Source organism: Dipodomys merriami, unplaced genomic scaffold (genome assembly GCF_024711535.1).
Source record: "Dipodomys merriami isolate MVZ:Mamm:240054 unplaced genomic scaffold, mDipMer1.0.p SCAF_1294, whole genome shotgun sequence".
NCBI classification, from domain to species: Eukaryota; Metazoa; Chordata; class Mammalia; order Rodentia; family Heteromyidae; genus Dipodomys; species Dipodomys merriami.
The window spans coordinates 67,501-72,798 of record NW_027202598.1 but is presented as its reverse complement, the minus strand read 5'-3'; positions in this window follow the sequence as shown (position 1 = coordinate 72,798).

Sequence of the window (5,298 nt, the reverse complement as noted above, 5' to 3'; positions counted from 1 at the left end):
CCCGTAGTTCTGTCTGGGCCCGACGCCTTGTCCTCCTCCCCTCCCTGGACTCTGGTCTTTGAGGGCGAAAGAAGGAGAGTACGAGGGACGTCTCGGGAGTCGGGGGAAAGGGTCCCCGGGTGAGCCGCTAGGTGGTGGGGCCGGTCCCGGCCCGGACTCGGACCACCCCCCCTCCCCGGAGTCACCTCCGAGTGAGCGCTTGGCGCGTGCCGGGCGCGAGGGCCTGGGTCGCCGGCCCCGTGTGGTCTCCCTCCACGGCCCCGGAGGCCGGAGGACAGACCTCTGCGGCGGGAGGAGCCGTGGGCACGGCCGAGGCGAGCCTCGGGGCCGGGACCTACACCCCCCCCCCCCTCCCCGACATAGGATGGTCGTCGGAGTCACCTCCGAGTGAGCGCTTGGCGCGTGCCGGGCGCGAGGGCCTGGGTCGCCGGCCCCGTGTGGTCTCCCTCCATGGCCCCGGAGGCCAGAGGCCAGACCTCTGCGGCGGGAGGAGCCGTGGGCACGGCCGAGGCGAGCCTCGGGGCCGGGACCTACACCCCGCCCCTCCCCGACATAGGATGGTCGTCGGAGTCACCTCCGAGTGAGCGCTTGGCGCGTGCCGGGCGCGAGGGCCTGGGTCGCCGGCCCCGTGTGGCCTTCCTCCACGGCCTTCTCCACGGCCCCGGAGGCCGGAGGACAGACTTCTCCGGCGCGAGGAGCCGTGGGCACGGCCGAGGCGAGCCTCGGGGCCGGGACCTACCTACCTACCGTCTGCGGTGTGCGCGATGGCGGGGACTTGCCCGGTGGGCCCTGCGTAGGGGAAACGTCGAGGCGGAGGGAGCACCTCGGGAGTCGGGGACCCGAGCCCGGGAGTCCCGCGTGTGTGCGTGCTGGCGGCAGGGCGCTCACCACCGACCCCGCGCGGTGTGGGTGTGGTGGCTGGGTGCCTCTCGGAGTGGGTGCCTCGCGTCTGCCGGGGGAAGGCTCCCCGTGCCGCTCGTGCCGTGAGCCCGTGCGCACCCGGGGTAGTGGGGCGGGTGCGTCCCCTGACCCCGCTCCCGCCCTCTCTCTTCGTCTGTCTTCGCCTTATGTGGTCGACCAGCTGTCCCTGAGAGTTCCGTGTCTGGCTCTGTTGGGGACGTGTTGGGGACAGGTGTCCCCGATGTGGTTTCCGAGAGGTCCCTGTCGCCAGCGAGTTGTCGCCCCTGCGTGACCAGCTGGTTTTGGCGTGGTGACGTGAGGATTTTGTACCTGCAGGAGGGTGCTGGCATGCTGTGTCCCGGTGGCTGTCAGCGGGTCTTTTGGGGCTCTCTCGGATGCTGTGTGCCGGGCCTTTCCCGTCTCTTCCCGGTCCGGGTCCCCCTGCCCTTCCCCCCGCACCCCGGGCTCCCGCTGCCCTGAGCAGGCCTTGCCCCTGTGGTGGCTCGTGGGTGTGGTGGTGGTGGTGGTGGTGGTGGTGGTGGTTGTTGGTTGGTGGCTGAGTGAGTCCCGTCGTCCTTGATCTCTCCCCCGCTCCCGGTGCCGGATTCTGGCCCTTGCCTCGGCACGCCGAGGAGGAGAGTGGTTGGTTGCCTGGGGTGCATAGGTAGGCCCGCGCGGTGTGCTTCCCTCGCCGTGGCCGGCTTGAGGAGGAAAAGGCGGGGGGCGAGTCCTGCCTTGCCTTGCCTGTGCGTGTGCGGCATCCCCGTCCTGCCGTCGTGCTCGTCCGACCTCCGTGGCTTTTTTTTTTTTTTTTTCCCTATCGCCCCTAGCTCCAACTCCCCCGACCTGCCGCTTCCCGATGGCGGGCCTGGTCGGCCGCTGACCTGCGCTACTCCCGAGCGCTGTCCGTGGTTCTTTTTCTTTTTCTTTTTTTCCTCTCTAGCTTCTTTCGGCTCTGTGCCCGGCGGAGGTGTCCTGGTAATCCCGAGCGCCAGGGACGCTGAAGCCCGTGGTATTTTTTTTATTTTTTTATTTCTTTAAGTTTTTTTTTTTTTTTTTTTTTTTTTCCTTTTACCTCGCTCGTTACTCACGAAAGGTTGTCTGTCCTGGCTACGCTTTTATCCCAGGCTGTTGGCCCTCTCGGGAGCCGAGCTTCCTGGGCCCCACCGCCTCCCGAGTGCCGTGTGGCTGTCTTCTCCGCCCCCTCGGTGTGATTGATGTGGTGACGTTGCGATCTCCTTCGGGCCCGGGCCTAAGCTGCGCCAGGCGAGGGACGGACATTCATGGCGAATGGGACCGCTCTTCTCGTTCTGCCCGTGGGCCCCTGCCCTCACCGTCCCACCGTGCCGGCGCCGGTGGTGTGCGGGGAGGCAGGGGTGCGGCAACCGGGTCCGGCTGCGCTCTCCCTGCCCTCGCCGTGAGGTCGGGGACTTGTACACGCTGGAGGAGGGGGGGCGCCCCTGATCTTGCTCCTCTCTTCCCGTGACTCGTTATCGGCACGGGGGTCGGCTCTCTCCGCGGAGAGGGAGGGTCGGTGCTCCGTGCTTGCCCGTGCTGTGTGGTGTGAAAAGCCGCGCCTTGCGCTCTGCCCTCTTGCGGTGCTCCCGGAACGCTCCCGGTCGGTTCTCTCAGGTGCCTGAGGCTGAGTGGTGGTGTCGTTCCCGATCCCGGCGTTGTCCGTTGCCTTGTGCCAGCCTGCTGCCCGTGGTGTGTCCCGGCCGTCCTTGGGTTTGTGGGGCTTGTGCGAGTGAGAAAAAAGTTATCGCAGAGATTGACGTCTCTGCTGGGGGGGGGGTCGAGGCGGTTCCCCAGAGGAGGAGCGCTCTTCCCTTCTTGCGCCGGGCGGGTGGCTTCCCCGCATGAGCTGCCGGCCCTGGTCCTGGCTTGTCTTCCCTGCCGTGTCACCTGGCTCTTGTTGCACCGGGGGACCTGAGATGTTGCAGTGGGAGGCGAGCCGGGCCTGTGCGGGCTTTCCCGCCCGTGTGCGCGACCTTGCTCTGGCCCCGCACGGCAAGGCCGACCGACCAGGGTTGGTGTTGCTGCTGCCGCAGACCCCCCCCGCCCCACCCCTCCCTGCCACCCGTGGTGGGAAGGATGGACGCCTTTGATGTGTGCTGGTCCCGGCGGGGTTCCCGTCGGGGTTGGGTGCGGGCCACCCTCAGAGTGAGGAGAGGTTCTCTAGCGATCCTCGTTCGGGAGGCGGCGTTCGCTGCCGGGTTGGCGGGGGCCCGCCCCCGATGGGCTCCCGCGGCCCTGCCGCTCCCTGTCCCGCTTTTGAGCGTTAGTGGCTGCCCGCGTTGGTAACTGCGTGCCCGCGCCTCCCCCCTCCGAGGTGGGGGAGGGTCCCGCGGGGCCTCTCCCGGGCCGTCGTCTGGTGTGGTGAGTGGAGGACGTTCCCGATCCGTCCCCGCCCCTGCCTCGCGCGCGGTGTGTCGAGTGGCGGAGCCTGGAGCCTGTGCTGGGTCGCGATGCGAGGGCGTGTGGTGTGTGGCTTCCCGGCCTCGTGCTTGGGGTGCCGTGGGGTTTTGGGGGGTCCCGTCCCCCTCCCCCTCCGGCCCCTGGCGACGCTGTTCCCGAGCGTCTGTGTGGGCCGCCGCCCGTTGGCGACGACGGCGCCGTGCCGGGCGCCGGGCCCCGCGGTGTTCCGGGGCCGCCGTGCCCGTGGTGGTGTGCCGCTCGGGGGGGTTCTGGCCCTCCGGAGCCGAGGATCCCGGTGTGTGTGGGCCCTTGCTCACGCGGCCGAAAAAGAGGCGGTCGATGATGGGTGCCGTGCCCGGCGGTGTGGATGGGTGCGGTGGGGCCCTGCTGGCGCGGGTGGCTCCGCGGGCGCTCGCGGGGTCTTTGAGGCGTGTGCGAGCTGCCTTTTCCCTCTCGGGCCTCTTTTGGGGGGGCCCGCCGCTGCCGCGGTGGGGGTTTCCGGTCCGCTGGTCGGCCGGCTCGGTGTCCCAGGCGTTGCGCGGGACCGCCCAGGAGTTGGGGGTGGTGAGATCCCGCGTTCGTTTCCCTGGCGTGCCGGCTGTGCCCGGAAAGGTCTCACCTCCCCGCTGGTTTGCGGCTGCGCCACCCGCCCGTGGGGGGGGGTGGCCGCTCGCTCGCTCGCCTCTCACCCCGGTGACCCGACCCGATGACCCTCCCCGCTGCTCTTATTGGGCTTCCGGCATGCCCTCCTCACCCGCATCAGCCTTCCGCGATCCTCACCGGTTTGGCCTTGGTGGCCGGCCACCGGCGGACGGTCGAGTTGGGCGTGTGTGGTGTGTTCTCTTGGTGGGGGGGACGGCGCTCGGCTCGTGAGGCTGCTCTCCCGGTGTGGGGGAGGCACGTCGTCGCGGCGGCGGTGGCTTTTGAAGGGTCTTCCCGGATCGGTTTTGCTCACGACGCGAGGGCTCCTGCCAGCGGGACCGCCGGTACGCCACGGGGGCGGTGGCGGTGAGATTCCCGCGTGCGTCCCTCGCTCGGGAGTTGGCCGTCCGGGGGCCCGAAGCCGGCGTGACGTGTCTCCTCCCGCTGGGCGCCGCCTCGCGTGCCTGCGCGATGTCGTCCCGGGTTCCCGCGCCTCCCTCCTGCTCGCCGTGCCAGAGGCTTGCCCGCATCGTCTCCTCCGTCTCGAGCCGTGTGGCTTCGTCCCCCGCCCCGGTCCCGGATCCGGGGCGTTGTGCTCTCCCGGCGTGTCGCCGCCGCGTGCCCGGCGCGACCCCGGTTCCCGTGCCTGGCCCCGTCCGCTCTGTGCCGGCGGTGTCCGCGCGTGAGCGTGCTCGCGTGCGTTGGGTTTGGTGTCGCCCGCCTCCCGGGGTCCCTGCCGCCGCCTCCGGCCGCCGCCGTTGGCCGGTGACTTGTCGCCGACGGGTCGTCGCCGCAGACCCCCGACCCCTTGCCGGCACCGCCGGTCCGCGGTGGCGCGGGTCGTTGTGCGCTCGGCCCCCGCGTCCGTGCGAGCGAGTGAATTCGGGCCGGCTTCTGAGGGAGGCGGAGAAAAACCCCGTGGCCGTGTGGCGTGCGTTGCGTTGTGCGCGTCACCCCCGGCTTTCTGGCCGCTCGGGTGTGTGCCACGCGCGACCCGGCCGGCTGGCCGGCTGGACCGTGGACGTCGGCGCGCCGCCTCCGGGCGGGGAAGGGGCCTGGCTCTCCTCCCCGTCCGTGTGTGCGCGCCGCCGCTCCCGTGCCCGCCGGGCCGGCAGGCGGGGTGTCGGTGATGCGGTGCCCTCGCGCTTTGGGTGCGGTGTGGTGCCCTTCCCCCCCCCCGGCCACGGGTTCCCCTGCCCTCTCCGTGCTCTTCCTCTCTCTGCTCGTCACCGCGCGGTGGCCTGCTTGCGCCCGTGTGCCCGCGCCGCCGTCCCGGATGGTGGCGGTTGGGTCGCGTCGGCGGCCGGCTTGGCCCGCCGGTGTCGGTCTTCCCGGTCG